The sequence below is a fragment of the Rattus norvegicus genome, chromosome 12, assembly GCF_036323735.1.
Source record: "Rattus norvegicus strain BN/NHsdMcwi chromosome 12, GRCr8, whole genome shotgun sequence".
Classification (NCBI taxonomy): domain Eukaryota; kingdom Metazoa; phylum Chordata; class Mammalia; order Rodentia; family Muridae; genus Rattus; species Rattus norvegicus.
In genome coordinates this window covers 19806257-19825574 of record NC_086030.1, presented here as the reverse complement: position 1 = coordinate 19825574, position 19318 = coordinate 19806257, and the positions used below count along the sequence as shown (strand labels likewise).

Sequence of the window (19318 nt, the reverse complement as noted above, 5' to 3'; positions counted from 1 at the left end):
ACAAAAGAAATCTAGGTGTCTATTCACCTGATTCACCCGACTTGGGGTTGAAACAGGCATGGAAGAAACATGGAGGTACAACCCCCACACCATGTTCTTTCTTCTAAAGCATGGCTTCTAGGAATCCAAGTTGGGTCCTCAAGCTTCTGGGGCAAACACGTCACGCTCTGAGCCGCCTCCCCGCCCTGGTGTAATGTTTCGGAAGCTCGCTCATATTGCTGTGTGAGTCACCCCACGTTTATTTTTAATTGCTAAGTAGTATTCCCCTGTCTTGATAGACTACCTTTCCTTTCCCTACGTCCCGAGGGATAGACATTTGAATCATTTCTAGTCTGGGGTCGTAATGAATCACACCATGGCATTTATGTGGATGCCACCCTCTGGTTCTCTCTGGTAGATCCCTCAGAATGGCCTGCTGAGTCATTTGGTAAGTTTACATTTAAATTCTAAACAAACTGCCAAGTCCCCAGACTTCCAAATCGGCTGCACTGGCTTACATCCTTCTCAGTAACCCTTGAGGGCCGGCGCTCCTTCCTGGGCTCTGGTACCCTTTACGGCACTGCTGGTCTTTTTTATTAGCATTACCTAAGCCGGAGTGCAGTGCTGTCTGGGGCTGGGTCCAATTTGCAGGTTCCAGATTGACCAGTGTCGTTGAATGTCTTTTTGTACACTCGTAGGCACCCGCATTTCTTCTGTGATAAAATGTCTATTCAAATCTTTGCCCGGTTTTTAATGGGTCTGTCTCATTATTAGCTTTCAAAAATTATTCAAATTTACCGTGAGAGAGTTCTGTGCATATTCCAAGATGAGTCTTTTTGTAAGAAATGGATTTGTAAATATCGTATCTTGATATTCATTCCCCACCACCACCTCTTTGAGAAAGGGTCTCATGGAGCCCAGGTTGGCCTCAAACTTGTTACCTAGCTCAGGATGACTTTGATCCCCCTGCCTGCACCCCCAAGTGCTGGAAGGACAGACGTGCACCACCATGTCAGGGGTTATTCTGGGCTGGGGTAGGAAGCCAGGGCTTGCTTCACACACTCTTGACGAGCTCTCCATGCACAGAGCCCCAGCCCTACCCCTCATCGTTTTTCTGTTTTCTTTCTGAAGCACAGGTTTTTCCCACCACAATGTCGGTTTTACTCATTTTTCTTTTCTTTCATGAATCTTGTGTCATTGCTTCCTTTGCCTAGTCCAAGGTCACGAAGACTTTCCTTCATTTCCCCCCCAGGAGTTGTAGAATTTGGGATCTGCTACCTAGATTTATCAGCCATCTGACGTTAATGTCTACTTATGATGTAGGACTGAAGTTCATTTCTTGGGTATGTGTGTGTTTTAAAGACTCTTCACTGCTTTATAGTTTCTTGAGGCCATAAAAGTAGGAGGTTTGTGTGTGTGTGTGTGTGTGTGTGTGTGTGTGTGTGTGTGTGTGTGTGTGTTTCTGCTCTACCTCATGGTCTATTTTTTCTTTAAAAAATGTTATATTTATTACTAGTGTGCTTGTGTGCGTGCGCCCCATGGCCTTCATGCAGAGGTCAGAGATGACTTTGTGAAGTTAGTTCTCCCCTCCATGGATTCCAGCATCGGACTCAGGTCTTGGGGCTTAACGGCAAGCCCCTTCACTTACTGAGCCATCTTGCCGGCCCTGCTGTCGTTTCATGTCTGTTCTGATGGTGTATTCTAAATTACTGAGGCTCTGCAACAAGGCTTGAGAGGAAGAATTATACTCTGCCCCTCAAACTTTTTTCTCTTCCAAGTCATTCTGGCCCTTCCTAGTCATCCCATGGTAACGTCAGGACCAGCCCGTCAGTGTCTGTGAATGTGCCTGGTGAGAGTCAGAGTGGCTTGGGCTTAATCAACAGGTTAATTTAGGATCCCTGCCTTTGAGTCCATACCTTAAGATGTTGCTTCTCTCCTCTGGGGTCTTTAATGTTTCCGATCACTTGTCATTTTCTGCGTGTAACCATTGTGAGCTGAACGTTTTTTTTTCAGACACTGGCTCACAACGTAGCCCAGGTTATCCTCAAACTCAGGATCCTTCTGCTTCCCTTTCCCACAGGTGCACCCCGACGCCATCCTGATTGAATGTCTTTAAAGAAGTTCATCTTAAATATTTTGTTTTTCTAGAATAAGCTATTGAAAATGGAACTACTTTTTAATTTCACTTTTGCAGTGTCTACTGTTAGTACGGAGAATTGAAGAGTTATACACAAAATGTACGTTTTGTGTGTGCAGCTGTTAAGTGTGTATCCATGTACGTGGAGGCCAGAGGAAGACCCTTTAGCGTCATTCCTCAAGATCTAGCTACCTTGTTTTAGTGATAGGGTCTCTGACATGTTGGCTTGGGTCTCACTGAGTCAGCAGGACTAGATGGCTGTCAGCCCAGGGTTCACCTATTTCTGCCTCTTCAGTGCTGGAATTACAAGCAAGCATGACTATACCCGGATTTATTTATTTATTCATTTTTAAAGATTTATTTTTATTTTATGTATATTTTGCCTGTGTGTATACATGTGCACTGTATGTATGCAGAACATGGAGTCCAGAAGAGGGCATCAGATTCCCCCTGGAACTGGAATTACAGATGGTTGTGAGCCACAATATGGGTGCTGGGAACTGGATCTGGACCCTCTGCAAGAGCAGCCCTTCTTAACCACTGAGCCATGTCTTCAGTCCTACATCCAGATTTTTTTAAATTGTAGATTCTGCGAATAGAATGGCAAGCACCCTACCAACAGAGACATTTCCCTCCAGGCCAAAATTGTACATGGTGATCCTTCGTTTTAGAGCCTTGCTAATTGTGACCATTGATTCATCAGTTCTAGCAATGTTAGTGGATGCATCATGCTGTCTGACAACAAGGAGGGATTAGCACCTTCCTTTTTAAGCTGCACATCTCATGTTTCTTTTTCGTGCCTTATTGTTTTGGCTGGCATCTCTAGAGTCATGCTGAACAGCACAGATGCTTCGTGATGGTAGAGAAAGTTGTTTCGCCTTTACCATTCAGGATGAAGTCAAATGTGGTATTTTATTTTATTTTATTTGTTTTTCAGGGGTTTAAAATTTTCCTAACATTGACACCCAAGTGCAAGTTTTTCCATAATAGTACTATCAACAGCTTTGTCTGCATTTGCCAAGGTGACCTGTGGTTTCTCCCTGTTATGTATTATTTTATGTGGCTGGCTTGACTTGCTCACATTGTGTTGAGGACTTTGCGTCGATGTTCATCAGACAAAGAAAGCTTATCTATGTTCTACTGGAATGTTTTTACTTCCAGTTCAGGAAAAAAAAATCAGTCTCGTGAATATGTGCCCTGTGTCTCTGTGTCTCTGTCCCGGCTTCTGTACCTCTCTCCCGCCCTGTAGAACCCTGTGCAAAGATTTTACCACTTGACTTATAGCCTCAGCTTTTGTTTTGTGTGAACAGGATCTTGATGTGTAGCCCAGGCTAACCTCGAAGTTACAATCCTCCTACTTGAGTCTTTCAGGTGCTGAGATCACCTGACACAGCTACGTCCAGTTAATCTTCTCTCCTGGAAAGTTCCTGAAGCTTTTATTTTGTCTGTTTAACTTGCTTCTAGACAGAATTTACTACTAAAGCCGCCAGGGCCTGCCTCTTTGGGTCTGGTTCTGAGTCTATTCAGATTTTCTGTTGCTTGTCAAATCTGTTCTTGTGAGTTGTGCCTGTCTGGAGGCATCTGTCCACTTCGTTGAGATTGTTGATGCCTTCGCCATAAGACTATAATGTCTCTTTATATCTCATGTGCATTTGAAAAGAATGTCCTCCGCCCTGGATAGAATGCTCTGGAGACATCACCTAGCCAGGTTAGTGATGACGTCATCCAACCTGCGCTCTTCTTCACTTCAAACTCATTAGTTTGTTTTGCTTTGGGGATACAGTGGAGTGGAGCCTAGGCACATGCTCATCCATTGAGCTTCAGCTCTGCCCTGGATATCTGCATACATTTCTTTTTCTATCCCTTCAATATTTCCACACGTTTGTATATTAACGTATATAAAATGAATGTCTTTCACGAAGTATATGTTATGTTTGGCTCTTATTTTTTAAACCCAATCAGATAGTCTCTGCCTTTTATTTGGGCTTTTTGGCCCATTTATAGTTATTTTTCTTTCATGAAGTTTTTACTTACACTGTTGTTCTCTGTCCTGTGTCTTTTTTCCCTTCTTGTTTTCTTCACTGCCTCCTTTTGTATTAGGGAAATGACTTTAGGCAATCTATTTTTATTTATTCTTGGTCAGTATAACTTTCATTTTAGCTACTTTCATTTTAGCTATATTAAAAAATATATATATATATTTTTTGGAGCTGGGGACCGAACCCAGGTCCTTGCACTTGCTAGGCAAGCGCTCTACCACTGAGCCAAATCCCCAACCCTAGCTACTATATTTTTAACTCCATATTTATTTATTTATTTTTTTGGTTCTTTTTTTCGGAGCTGGGGACCGAACCCAGGGCCTTGCGCTTCCTAGGTAAGCACTCTACCACTGAGCTAAATCCCCAGCCCCTTAACTCCATATTTATTACCACCACCATCACCACCTCTTCTTCCTTTCTCTTTCTCTTCCTCCTCTTCCTCCTCCTCCTCCTCCTCTTCCTCTTCCTCCTCTTCCTCCTCCTCCTTTTATGATAGAACTACTGCTCTATGTAGCCCTGGCTGTCCTGCAACTCTCTAAATAGACCCAGCTGGCCTCAAACTCACCTGTCTCTGCCTCCCAAGTGCCACTAGGCCCAGCTTCAAAAGTATCACTTTAAAAATGATTTCTACAAGACTGAAGAGATGACTCAATAATTAAGAGCTCTTGAGGCTCCTCCAGCCGACCAGAGTTCAGCACCCAGCACTCATATCAGGTGGTTCACAACTTCTGTAACTCCAGCTCTAAGGATTCTGACACCCCTCTTCTGGCCTCTGTGGACACTGCACCCACACCTTCGCATACATACACATAATTAAAAAAAAATCTTAAAATAATTCTGTGTCTTTGTTGAGATTGCATAGTTTTTGTTGTTATTTTTGGGGCAGGTCTCTCTATGTGGCCTTTGCTGTTCCGGAGTTTGCCCACTGGCTTTGAACTCACAGAGATTTGCCTGCTTCTGCCTCCCAAGTGCTAGGGTTAATGATGTACACTACCATGACTGGCTCAGAGGTTGCACACTTTTACTTATTATTATTATTATTATTATTATTATTATTATTATTAAAATTTTATACAACTCTTTAAGCTTGTTTCTTTGAATCAACTTATTAATATACTCACTGTCTTGGAGTCGTTTTTCTTTCATACCTGACATATGGGGGCTTTCCATGATGGTTTCTATTTACAGTTCTTTTTCTCAGTAGGGGTCACTCCCTCTGATTTTGTCTGTTGCATAATTTTGTATTGAAAATGGACAATGGTCCCAGAGTGGATCTAGATTCCGAGTTTTTCCTCGGAGAGCTGTTAGTGCTGGCATTTTATGCTTCTGTTTTTACTGTTTGTTTACTGACTTAATTTGACGAAAGCTGTGGAATAGACTCCCTCTGATGTGTGGCCACCGATTGCTCTGTTGTTTCCCCCCCCCTTACTTCCTCAGTTCTAATTCTGCCTCCTTGTTTATTTTTTCTCTTCTCTTCCTTCTCTTATTCCCCACCCCTCCTTCTCCCTCTCCCCTCCTCCCTTCCCCTCTACCTTCTCCTTCCTCTCCCTTCATTTTCTTTGCTTCCTGCTCCATTAATGTTTTCTTTTCCTGCTCAGCCTCCTCCTTCCCTCTCCATTCCTTTCCTTCCTCCTCCCCGTTCATTTTCTTCCTCTGTCACTTCCCTCTCCTCCCTTCTCCTCCCCCTTCCTCTTCTCCATCCCCTCACGTTCACGGTCCGCTCTGTTTGCCCAGCTTCGTGATCAGTGAGGGACCCTTTGGAGGTCGTGTGGCCTGCTTGGGGCCTATTAACCTCCATAACTGACACATACGTGAGTTTGGGGGGCACGTGGAAGATCATTTAGCTTCTGTGTCTCCCTTGACTGTTGCTTCCTGCCAGACACGTGTGTCACCTGCACACTTTCAGTGGGCTAAGGAATCAAACTACATGGACCTCTGCTTCCCCACATAGGTGCCCATCGACCAGCCGTGTGGAGAGAGATTGCATCTCTGTGTGACTGACACCATTCATGCATAGTCTCTAGCTTGTCACTACCCCTGTCAAGATCTCAGTTCCAGCTTAGCGGCCATGTTGGCTCTCCCTCCATCAACCCTGAGGCTTGCACACTTTCCCGTCCAGTGGAGTTTGTGCCTTTTGTTCCAAATCAAATCAGCCCGTGGCTTGTCAGGGAAGCTCGTAAGCCCTCATGGCCTGTTTAAACACTGCATCGGCCATGTGGGGAGACAGAGCTGGTTCTAGGGAAGAGCTGCATAGATCCGTGTGTTATCCATACTCAGTACTTTTCCCCATATCAATCTCTTTATTTCCAGGATGCTGAAATGATCATGGCTGAGAGTTCTGACCAGTTTTATAGCTGGTGAGTGTGTGTGTGTGTGTGTGTGTGTGTGTGTGTGTGTGCCCATGCAGGTGTGGAAACCTGAGGTCAATGTTGGGTGTCTTCCTCAATCACACCCTTAATCGCTCTCCACCTTACTCTTGAAGGTAGGTCCTCACACCGCACCAAGTGCTCACCGATGTAGCTGGACTAGATGGCCAGTGAACCTCCAGGATTCTTCTGCCTCCACCCTTTCTATGTTGGGGTGGAGACATGTGCCACCGTGCTGCACGTGGGGAGCTGGAGATCTGAACCCACTCAACCATCTCTCCACTCATCCAACCACCCATCCATCTGCCCACAGCAAATTGCTTTGTCTACTGAGCTCTCTGTGCAGCTTGGGATCCTCCTGTCTCAGCCCCCTGAACACCGAGATTATAGATGTGTCCTCTAACACACGGCCAAACTTGGTTTTGAGGACAAGATTTTGCAGTCTGTACTACACTTTTGGGTCAGCAGGTAAAGGCATTTTCTGCTAGGCCTCGCAAGCTGAGGTTGATCTAAAAGGAAAGAAGAGAACCAACTTCTGCACTTTGTGCTCTAACCTCCACATACCCACCATGACACAGGTGCCTCCCCACCCCCGCAAATAAACAGGAAGCAATAATAAAGTGGTAGTGGGCCACCAAGATGGCTCAGCAGATTAAAGGTGCTTGCAGCAAATCCTGATAACCTGAGTTCAATCCCCAGGACCCACACGGTAGACAGAGAGAATGGACCCTTGCTCTCTAACTTCCATGTGTATATCATGGCAGATGTATGCACGTGTGTGCATGCACATACACACACACACACACACACACAAATTTTAAAGGAAAGTTTTTAAAAAGCACTATATACAGTCTCATGAAATATCACAGGGTGAACATCACGTGAGAACCACCCAAACTCAGAAGTAAAATATGACCCACCTCTTGGGAACCTTCCACCATGTCTCTCTTGTCCCCGCCCTTCTCTCCTCCTCAGGGGCAAGCACCCTGACTTTGAACCGCATGTCACTTTACAGCCTTTGTACGTGACCTATGTGGAACTGTGTGCTGCACATGCTCTTCTGTCCAGGAGTGCATGTGAGATCTCTGAACGATGGTTGTATGGATAGAGTCTGATTGTAATGTATCCCATGTAGTGTTCCAGCTACCTATGGGCAGATACATTTATGCTTGTATGAATATGTGTGGGTGAGAGAGTAGATGAATAAATGGGTGAGTGGGTAAATGGATGGATGGGTGGGTGGGTGGGTGAGTGAAGGGATGAGTGGGTAGATGGGTGCTTAGGTGGGTGGATGGATTGAAGGGTGAGTAGATAGATGAGTGGATAAATGGATATACAGATGGATGGATGGGTGGATGGGTCCACGGGTGGATGGGTCATTGGGTAAGTAGATAGATGTCTGAATGAATGGATGAGTTGGTGGATAGATAGTTGAATGAATAGATGGGTGAGTGGATGGGTGGATATTGAATGAGTGGAGGAGTGGGTGGGTAGATAGTTGAATGAATAGATAGGTAGGTGGATAGATGGTTGAATGGGTGAAGGAGTGTGTGGGGGAACAGATGGTTTAATGGATGGATGGATGGATGGATGGATGGATGGATGGATGGATGGATGCATAGGCAGGAGAGAGGGTGAACAGATGGCTGAGGGCAAACAGATCATGTGAACACCCATGCTAAAGGATGGCTGGATGGTGGGAGCACTATAGTATGGTGATGGCTCATTGGCTGGTACATGTCGACATCCCTTTAGGGTCTGAAAAGTAGTGTCACCATGGTTAGAAGTTTAAAAGTAGAATTCCTTCAAACAAGTCAGTAACTAATGTCACCAAATAGCACATGGAGACCCTGAAGCCCAGAGAAATGGCTTAACCAAGCTTGTAGGGTCAGGTAGTCACTGTGGTGAGTCCTGAACCTAGTCCCAAATTCCTTCCCACATATCCTCCTGAGATGTGGGACCTAACTGGGCCTGGACTGACTGATTCCTGAAGGCGAGAGCCCTGTTCGTGCCCTCAGGCCAGGTCTAGCATCTCCATGTGTTGTGACCACTAACTGGCCTGAAGCCATGGCTGCCTTTCTCCCGGCCACAGCCATTTCCTGAGCACCTATTGTGTCCCTGATGCAGGATAGACCATGACAGATCAGAGTTGGAGTCTTGTGGTTCCTCACTTTAGGGGACCCCCTCATGTGTGTTTATATAGCATGAGGCTAGAATGGACGCCACTCAAGACTGTTGGGCTGGGAGTCATTGCTTCCGGAGTTTGCCTCCGCGTCTCCAGCCTTGTCCGTTTCCTGTCTCTGTGTTCCACAAGTCAACACTGGTATAGTGGTTCCGGCAGCATCTGTAGGTGGATGCAGGCATGGTGGGAATCTCAGAGGATGGCCTCCTGAAGAGCCTGTCTTGACTCGGCACAGGGGTGTTGCTAGGCTGTGTCTAAAGGCTGGGCCAGGGAGCCTGGGAGATGTTTAACTTTGAAAAATAGACCTTCACAGCTCATTAGGTCCCAGCCTCTCGGCCCGGTGCCTCGGGCAGCTCGGGAATGGGAGACGGCAGGGCATGAAATCGCTGAGGTATTTAAAGGCCGATTCTGCATTCTCCACCAGTGGTGTCTGGTCCGCCAGGCCCCTGGCAGGGCTGTTGTGTCGTGCAGAGTGGGGCAGGGTGGCTGATGGAATTTCTGGGTTGCTGTGTGTGTGAGTGACCTCACTGACCCAGGTGAGACACTCCTAAGTCTTGACCTCTGACAAGTCAGTTCTTGATTCTGAGCCTTGGTTTCCCCATGTCCACTAATGCCTGTGCTTTTTTTTTTTTTTTTTAAAGTCACGTTAGCCCAGGCTACCCCAAACTCCCTAAATACCTCAGGATAGTCTTGAACTCCTTACGTCCCTTCCTTTGCCTTCTGAGTGCTAGATGACCGGCGTTATTATTATACTGGGTTTATATGGTGCTAGGAATGGAACCCAGGGCTTCATGCTTGCTGGGCAAGCACTCTACCAGCTGAGCCCCCATCGCCTCCCTACCCTCAGAAATGGAAACTAGTTTTGAGCTTGCCCCTAAGGGACTCTGCAGCTTCTCAAGGGTATTGTGTTTTAGGCCTGTTCCTGCCCCTTGATGCAGGGGACCCCAGGATTTGAATAGCATCAGCCAGCACTCCTGCTAGATTTCCAGGCTCTCAGCATGGTGAGGGCTGCAAGCCCAGGCTGGGCTGCCGGGAGGTTTGAGGTTTCCCTCAGTCTTGGATGTTCATTCATTGTCCATCCTAGGGCCAGGAGGAGGGACTGTGCTGGGAGGAGGAGGCTCATTTGCATGGAGGCTCAAAGAGACAGCCAAGAAAAATCAGACCTAATCATTAGAGGTGGCTGTGGCCACCGGGCTCTAAATTGCATTAGGAGGCTTCTGGTCTTCATTGAATGTATCGGATGCAAAGGCAGAAGCAGGAAGAGCTGGGCGGGTGACCTGCCTGCCTGCCTGCCCACCCCCTCGGCTGCTGCTTCTGGCTGGAAGCTGGGTGGGGAGGCTCTAGAGCCCTCCCCCAATGCCTGCTTCTCAATCCCCACCAGCTCCTGTAAGATTTTCTCAGGGCTCTGTGACCTTGGACCAGTTACTTTCCTTCTCTGGGCTTGTTTCCTTAATTAGAAGCTAGAAAGGCTGGTTTCCTGAGTGCCAAGTTCAAGGAAGTAGAAGCCTAGGAGGGGGTCTGAGACGCTTCAGGCGGCTTCCTTTGGCTCTGTAGGGAAGAGGAAAGATGCTTGTGAGGGCCTGTGTGGCCCCTTTGTCTGCACCATGAGCTTCAGTTTTACCCTGAACCTCAGTTTTGTTGTCTAGGCAATGGGTATAGCTCAGTTGGTATAGTGCCTAGCACAGCATTAACACAGCATGGTAGCACGTCATCCCAGCACTCGGGATGCAGAGGAACTCAGGAGGTCACCATGGATCCTCCTTGAGGGGTTACAGAGCACCCAGGAAATGATCTAGAAGCAGACTCTCTTCTGGGGGTTCTGGCTTGGAGCAGGTGTGGTTTTCTCTTCCTTGTGGGGTCCCAGAAGCCCCTGGGATGTGGATGCCCAGGTTTGGAGCTAGATATGGCTGGAAGGTTTTTTTTTTCAGAACCCAGGAGAGCCTGGCTCTGTAGAAATGTGTCCCGGGGAGGCTCCAGGGAGGCCTGTATCCTCCATCTGGGCAGATGCTTCTGTGGTGGGTGACGAAGGCTGGTAGGGCCCCAGTGGTATGTGCCAGCCTGCACGTGTGTGCCAGGGAAGCTTTGCGTGCACATGTGTGTGCTAACAGACTCTGTGCAGTGTGTACATATCTGTGGTCACCCCGTGGGGCCACTACCCTATATGACCACGGAGAGTCAAATATCCCCGGACATGTGCTTTTCCACTCCCGTGTGCTCACATGCAGCTGTGTGCACCCCGCGCTTGCTCCCCCCTGCTCGTCCCCATGGCAACCCCAGCAGTGTGTCCTGGTGAGACATAGAGCAGGTGTCGGGAGATCTCTGTTGGTGCTGGGGAGTCAAAAAGGGAGGGGCTCCCCAGAATGGGCAGGGCGTCTGAGGTTCTTGGGCAGAGGCTTTGGATTTAGGAGAATCTTCTGGAAGCCCCTCCATCTGTGATTCCTACAGGATGAGTCACAGGCCCATCTGGTCAGGATTTAGTATTGTGTGGTCCTTGGCGACAGATTAGCAGCATGTTAGGGGGGCTCGTCCCCATTTTCTGGGAAGGTAAACTGAGTTTTGAAGCTGGTGACACAGTGGATCCTCGGGCAGCCCATGACATGGGTCCTTACTTACTCTCCCTCTCTCACTTCCGTGGAGAGAGAGGAAGGGGCATGCCCTCCCTCCCCCCGCTCCTGTTCCAAGAATGGGTGGAGTGGGTGGAGCCCTTGCCTTAAATCCCAGCTACCCAGTGGTTCAATGCGTCTTTTGCCATTTGGCTGATTGTGGGAGAGCTCTGTCTTGAGACCTATGGCTCAGGCCCTCCCCACCCGCATGTGAAGTCATCCAGCTCGGGCTGGCAGGGTTCCCATGGCAACAGCAGTGACGTCACAAAGGCTGGAGGAGGACAGCTGGAGGGAGGTGTGGGGTGAGGCCGAGGAGGGGATTCCTGCCTTCTCTCATGCTCTGACCACTTGTTACCAAGCAGGCATGGGGAATAAGTCCTGGATGTTCCCCCACACCCCTCAGAGGTGGAAGGAGTTAGGGACATCCTCCTGTCCAGGTGCCAAGTCCCTTTGGGAGTGAGGAGGTGGGCGTGAGCCTCAGAGGCATAGATGTCACGGTCACCTGGCCTGAGTAACTAGCTGCTCTTGCCAAAGTTGGAGTGACAGCCTTCAAGGGCCTATGACTGTACAGGTCACCACCAGCTGTCCCCGTGGGGGCCTGGGATCTGTACCTGAGTTTTTTCCTCATTTTTATTATGTGCGTGTGAGTGTGTGTGTGTGTGCACGCACATGTTTGCACCTGGGCACATAGCGTGGTGTCCCTGTGGAGACCACAGGTCAACTCCCAGGAGTCTGTTCTCAGTTCTCTCCTTCCAACACACTGGGTCCTGAGATCAAACTCAGGCTTGGTGGCAAGGGCTTTTACCTGCCGAGCCTTCTCTCCGGCTGCGCTCTCACCTTTAAGACAGGGTCCCTTGTAGGCCAGGCTTCAGCTGAGGAGAACCTTAAACTTTTGATCCTTCCCTTTTCCTCCCAAGTGCTGGGACTGCGGTACGTGCCAACGCACTGGGTTTATGCAGTGCTAGGCACGGAATGGGCTTCATGCGTGCCTGGCAAGCACTCTGCCACTGAGCCACATCCTCAGCCTGCACTGGAGTCTCTTGGTCTCTCTTTTAACTTGACTCGGTTGACTGCTCTGTCAAGCTCTACATCCAGACATCCATGATAGTAGCACTGGGACCACTGGGCGCCCCCTGCTGGGCAGGGACATACCAGCTTTCTGCTCTGGTGGAGTTGAGCCCAGGCTAGAGCTATAGAAAGGCACAGGCCTGCAGCCCCTTCTCATCAGGTCTTGACCACTGTCGCTCCGTGTAATAGCTCCAGATGTGGTCCTGGGAAAAGCTGAGAGCCCAGTGGACTCATGAGAGGTCTCAGGTTTGGCTTTCGGGCTGCAAGCCTGGTGCTGTCAGCATCCCACAGTGCTCACGAAGCATTGGTTCCCGCAGCTGACTGAGTGCCTCAATCTTGCTTCCATGGCTGTCGTCTCCAAGCCAGAAGAGGGGCCAACCTCTCCCTGGGCTGCACCCTTCATGATCAGATTCCCAGGAGGGTATGTTTGGAAGCACAAGACAAAACATGGATTCCTGACTAAATTGTGCATAAAGCAAACAGGCAGACACTGCCCCTGCCCCTGCCCCTGCCCCTGCCCCTGCCCCTGCCCCTGCCCCTGCCCCTGCCCCTGCCCCTGCCCCTGCCCCTGCCCCTGCCCCTGCCCCTGCCCCTGCCCCCTCCTTTTAAAACCCAACTGGTTCTGTCTGACCCAACTCACATTCCCAAGCATCTATTTGGAAAATGCTATACTGTTTTGTTTCTTTGACACTTGGTCTCACTTTGTAGTCCGGGCTAGCCCCAAACTCATGAACCTCCTGGCTCCACACCCCCTAGCACTGGGATTGCCAGCAGAAGTCACCACCCCTGGATTCTCTGTGGCTTCTGAGGATTGAATCTGGGTCCTCATGTTTGTATAGCGACTGAACATTTCCCCAGTCCTGTCAGCACATCTCATTTGGTCTACCCAATACCCCACCCTGTTACCCTACCCCAGGGTTGCAAAAGAGAGCCCAGGTATTCCTGGATATGTAATTACTAAGAGCCTACTGTGTGCTGTGCATTGCCTGTGTTGGTTTTGGCACAGAAATGACATCATCCTTCCTGGAACCTCCTTGGTACAGTCATCAGTATCCTCTGCTGTGAACACGTGTGGGCATCTCTCAGCATCCTGCAGCCACTTGAAAAGGTATTCACTGGGTAGGAGCAGGGACACAGAGCAGAACTCAAGGCCTTTCTTCCCAGAAGCCACCATCCTGTAGGAACGCAGCCTGCTATGAGGGGCTTGGCGGCAGGTGGCAGGTGTTGACCCTGTGAACGTGACTCTTCCTGAGATTCCTCTCCTGTCATTTGACTCTAAAGACAAGATCCTGGTGTAGACACAGGGCTGACATCGTGCCTTCTTGGGAGAGGTGTGTGGAGGGAAAGGCTCAAGTTAGCTGGTGGGGACAGAGAGCATTTGAAGACCCTCTTGTTCCTGGTGAACACATTCAGGCAGGGTGGATGGAACTGCCACTGTCTCCTGATAATTCGCCCGTGTCTAGATGTGTCTTTTATTTTACGCCTACATTTGAACATCTCACCCAGTTTTTTTTTTTTCTTTTTAGCCCATTAAAGACCGAGGGAAACTTAGCTTCGTCTCAGACAAACAAGCAAAATTCCAGCCTCATTTTCGTGTCTCTCTAATAAGCACTTCTCAAATGTACAGCTCGCGCGCATACAATTCGTCAGGTTAATGCCTTCTCAATCCTCACGCCTCCCTTCTGCAGCGATTTTTTTTTTCTCTTCCTTCCTGCGGTAGCGCCCTCAGAGGGAGACTGCCTCAAGCTTCCAGGAGCAAATTAGCACCATTGGCTTCCTGGCGGGTGAGGACCTGCCACTGGAGCTGTGAGAAAGTGAGGAGGTGGGGTGAGGGGTCCCCGGCATTACTACCACGCTGCAAGCTTCCAACAACACACAGAGCATTTGTGTCTTCTCGGGCCACAGAACACCGAAAAGCACAGCTCTGGCATTGAAATCCCAACACTTGGATGGCTGAGGCGGGAGGATCAACGAGTGCCAAGCCAGCCTGGGCTCCAGAGTGAGACCTCGTCTTAAAAGGATAAAATATTACAAATTAGAATGACGATTTTCTTTAGCCTAGCCTTTAAAGTTTTATCAGTATAAGTCCATCATAATGCAAATCTTTAATCCCAGCACTAGGGGTGCACAGACAGGTGGAGCTCTGTGAACCTGAGACATCCTGGTCTATGTCGCAAGTTCCAGGACAGCCAGGGCTATGTAGTAAGACCCTGTCTCAAAACGGAAAAAAGAGGGGGTTGGGGATTTAGCTCAGTGGTAGAGCGCTTGCCTAGGAAGCGCAAGGCCCTGGGTTCGGTCCCCAGCTGGGGGGGGGCAAAAAAACCCCCAAAACTGGATATTAGTATATTTTGTTTGGTTTGGGTGTATGCACATTCCTGTGGACATTTGTGGGTATGTGTGTGAACATGTGTGGAAGCCAGAGGTTGACTTCAAGTGTGCCCCTTACCCTGTCCACCTGTGTCTTGAGATAGAGTCTCTTACGGGCCTTGAACTCACCAAGCAGGTTGGGTAAGTCTGAGTTCCATACATGCTGGAAATCACAGCATGTCATTTTTTTCCCCCTGAATTCAAATTTTGAGTCAGGATTCCCTGTGAAGATCCATGATTAGTATCCCTTAGCCTTCACTGCAGAAGAAGAGTCCATCGTCACAGCCGGTGGGGGCTGTGCAGTTTGACGGTAAGGATTCCTTTTGTTAAGATACACATCACACATTAAAGGTTTGTCAAAGGCTTACACGGGCAGGAGATATATTACATTCAAGACTCTTGCAATCCATTTGACTCTAAAGACAAGATTTGTCGCCATTCAAGTGTCCCGTGTCCGCGCAGTTCATGTCAAACTCGCCATTTAAAGTTTGTCAAAGGCTTGCAGGGCAAGAGTTACATTACATGCAAGAGAGACATAAATGCAACGTCATGCCAGAGTGGTCCCCCAGGCAGTGGACCTCAGAAACCTGTAAGTGCTCCAAGTGCTCCCCACACCGTCCTCCCACTGTCAGACAAGCAGCTAGAAGCTTGCCCAGCTGGTGGGCGTGTCATGGTGATTGACCAAATATCCATCCTGCTCTCCCTGATGTAACCCTGGAACTGATGACCAGGGGCCGGGCTTATGACCACCTGTATTTTCTTGTCTGTGAAATGAATGTCTTTTACAGATATCTGTCCATTTTCTAGCTGAGCTCTCTTGATCAGTTTGCTAGATTTCTTTCTGGATTCTGAAAGAATATTCACCTCAGATGACAGAGAGAACAGTGACAATGACTTCCTAACATACCGTGTAGACTGTGTTTTGTTCATTTTGACTTTTCATTTAGGAGGATTTGATAGCCTAAGCTGGCCATGAAAAGCATGATCCTTCTGTCTCAGTTTCTCCATTCTGAGAACACAAGCCTGTGCCACCACGGTTAGCACAGGACTTATTAACTTAATTATTTATGCACTGGTAATTGAGTGACACCCCAGCCCCTCCCTGGGGGATTCTAGGCAGGGGCTCTACCACTGAGCCACGCCCCCAGCCCCTCACTGGGGGATTCTAGGCAGGGGCTCTACCACTGAGCCACGCCCCCAGCCCCTCACTGGGGGAATTCTAGGCAGGGGCTCTACCACTGAGCCACACCCCAGCCCCTCACTGGGGGATTCTAGGCAGGGGCTCTACCACTGAGCCACACCCCCAGCCCCTCACTGGGGGATTCTAGGCAGGGGCTCTACCACTGAGCCACGCCCCCAGCCCCTCACTGGGGGATTCTAGGCAGGGGCTCTCCCACTGAGCCACGCCCCCAGCCCCTCACTGGGGGATTCTAGGCAGGGGCTCTCCCACTGAGCCACGCCCCCAGCCCCTCACTGGGGGATTCTAGGCAGGGGCTCTACCACTGAGCCACACCCCAGCCCCTCACTGGGAGATTCTAGTCAGGGGCTCTACCATTGAGACACAAATTTTCACTTTTTATTTTGAGACAGGATTTCACTATTGGCCCAGGTTACCCCTGTGTTCACTCTGTAGCCCAAGCAGTCCCTGAAGCTCTGACTCTTCTGCATCTGTCTCTCAAATCTAGGCTTACAGGTCTGTTCTCTAGACTCAGCATGTGGTATATTTTTAAGAGCAGAAATTCCTCATTTTTGAGCAATGATATTTATTAGTTTATAATTGTGTGGGTGGAAAGGAATTCTCCTCTGTCACCACATTATTAGTGTATTTTCAAACATGTTAACTTAATATATAAAATAGATCACCGTATCATATGGTGCACAGTTTTCTTTCCATGCATTTTATGGTTCAGAGACTCATCTACCTAGGACTTACCTTCAGTTTTGAATGACTGACTTTATTAATGGACAAAGTAGAAGAATGCAAAGTAAACAGTAGATAATGAGTGGATGGAGAGAGAGACAGAGAGATAGAGAGACAGAGATAAAGAGGTGAGAGACAGAGAAACAGAGAGACAGACACCAAAACAGAGAGGCACAGAGAGACAGACAGAGACACACAGGCAGAGAGACACAAAATAGACACATAGACACACAGACAGAAAGAGAGACACAGAGACAGACACAGTGACAGAGAGACAGACAGACAGAAACACAGACAGACAGAGAGACACGAAATAGACACACAGAGACACAGAGACAGAGAGACACAGAGACAGAAAGACAGACACAAAGATAAACACAGAGACAGATACACAGAGACAGACACAGTGACAGAGATGCAGACAGACACAGAGAGACAGACAGAGAGACACACAGACAGAAACAAAATAGACACACAGAGACAGAGAGACACAGAGACAGACACAGTGACAGAGACACAGAGACAGAGAAGCAGAGAAACAGAGACAAAGAGACATACAGAAAAACACACAGACAGACACACAGAGGGACAGAGAAACAGACAAACATGTGGGCACACACACACACACGCAGAGAGAGAGAGAGAGAGAGAGAGAGAGAGAGAGAGAGAGAGAGAGAGAGAGTCAAACCAAGGGAGGTAGAAACACAGCTGGAGAAGTTGAGGCAGCCAGCTGGAACCATAACTGAGCTTCCCTTCCATGGTTGAGCTTCTGGTTTCTCTTCCCCACCTCACAAGGTAAACAGTGACCTCTGGAAATAGTCCACCATCCGGCTGTTTTCAAGGACATGCTGTTCTTTCTCTCAGGCCGTCTTGCCATTTTCTTCCCTGCCAGTCACAGAGCTAGGGGGCCATCCCACCCTCATGCAGACTGTGGAGAACACTGGGAAACAAACATGGGTCAATTTGAAATGGTGTGGATGGACCCGTCTCAGAGCTTGCTTGCCAGTGAACTCAAAGAGCACACGGCATTCACCAGTACAATGGACCATGTAAGTCTAGGCTCAGCCTGGATGGGTTAGACGTGTGATGGAGCAAGGGGACTCAAGTTCAAAGTTCAAAACAGTGTTTTGCATTTAGATGCCTGGTTGGTGGAGGGCCCGCTGCCTTTTTCTGTTGGTTTGTTCTACGTCATCCAAAGGTAGATGACAGGTGCATCTCTACGTGCTTCGTCTGCTCTGTGGGTGCGTGGGGACAGTAGCCTGAACTCGTGTTGATTCTATGCGGTGCCAGTTGCCCAAGCTCTACAACTGGATATCCATACAGATCCCACTGAACCTGTTCTCCCAGTTTTGAGCGATTCTCGCGCGTGCACATCTTCAAAGCTTGTCAAGATCTACAAAGAGAATCTCATTGAACCTGTAGATCTATCTGGAAGAGATCAATTAAAAAAATACATATTCTTTGTGTGTGTGTGTGTGTGTGTGTATGTGTGTGCGCGCGTGTGTGTGCGTGCACAACTGTGTATCTATATGTTTGTGTGTAGGGTATATGTTTCTGTGTCTGTGTGGTGTGTATGTGCGGGTGTCTATGTGTCTGTGTTTATATGTGTCTGTGTGCACGAGCACATGCATGTGAGAACGTGTAGGTGTTCCCAGAGTCCAGCAGAAGGGGTCAGTTTTGTGATTGGAGTTGCAGATGATTGTGAGCTGCACGACCTGGGGTCCACTTTTTGCTGTAAACACATAGACATCCAAATTCAGTAGAATATGGCGTTTACATCTATCCTCTCGACTACCTATTAATATAATTCATACATAATTTTGGCTTTAACATATATAGCCACATCCTTAGAGAATGACTAGGTTTTAATTTTTTTTCTGAATCTTAGAATTTCCATTTCTTTTTCTTGTCTTGTTGCAGTGGCTGAAGTCACTAGGACGGTGTCAAATGGGTTTGTTTCTGAGTTAAGAGGCGCATCATGGGGGTTGGGGATTTAGCTCAATGGTAGAGCACTTGCCTAGCAAGCGCAAGGCCCTGGGTTCGGTCCCCAGCTCCTAAAAAAAAGAGAAAAAAAAGAAAAGAAGAAAAGAGGTGCATCATGCTGTCCATGAGGTGTGCCCTCTGCCATGGGCCAGGCAGAGTTTCCTTTGCTCCTTGGAGCCAGGACCTCATTATCCGGCTTCGCTGGCTGGAACTCGAGATCCTTCCACCCCAGTCTCCCAACCGAAGCAAGGCATAGTTTAAGGAGCTTTTAATTGGTACTCAGAAATGATTTTGCAAAAGAGCTTGGTCCATCCTATCACAGTCTAATGAGCTTTGCTGGGCTCTGGGTTTTAGCCTTAACTTAGGGTTTTTTTTTTTTATTTGTTATTTAGATCAACCCTTACTTGATGAGCACAAGTGGAATGTCATCTTATTTAATAAAAATATGCATTTCTGGCACTGGAGAGCTGGCTCAGCAGCTAAGAGCACTTGCTGCTCTTGAGAAGAACCCAAGGTCAGACCCCAGAACCCACGTGGAGCAGCTCACACTACTGTCTATGAGTTCAGCCCAGAGGATATGATGCCCTCTTCTGGCCTCCTGGGGTACTGCACACACACACACACTGACACACACACACACACACTGACACACACACACACTGACACACACACA

The 19318-nt window shown here is 48.4% G+C and overlaps 1 protein-coding gene and 1 long non-coding RNA gene across 9 annotated transcripts in view; both read left to right on the top strand.

The window, feature by feature from the left end:
- Positions 1–19318, top strand: part of Elfn1 (extracellular leucine-rich repeat and fibronectin type III domain containing 1) — a 65465-nt gene that overhangs the window by 13801 nt on the left and 32346 nt on the right. The gene's annotated exons all lie outside the window — the stretch shown is intronic.
- On the top strand, positions 8112–18122 carry LOC134481158 (uncharacterized). Of its 5 annotated transcripts, XR_010056476.1 has the most exons (5): positions 8112–11743; positions 12692–12795; positions 13381–13482; positions 14095–14158; positions 14280–18122. It is a non-coding gene; the product is annotated as an uncharacterized LOC134481158 (long non-coding RNA). The 5 variants fall into 5 exon arrangements; XR_010056474.1 differs by having other exon boundaries at positions 8112–12795; XR_010056473.1 differs by having other exon boundaries at positions 12224–12795; positions 13381–13705; positions 13901–14415.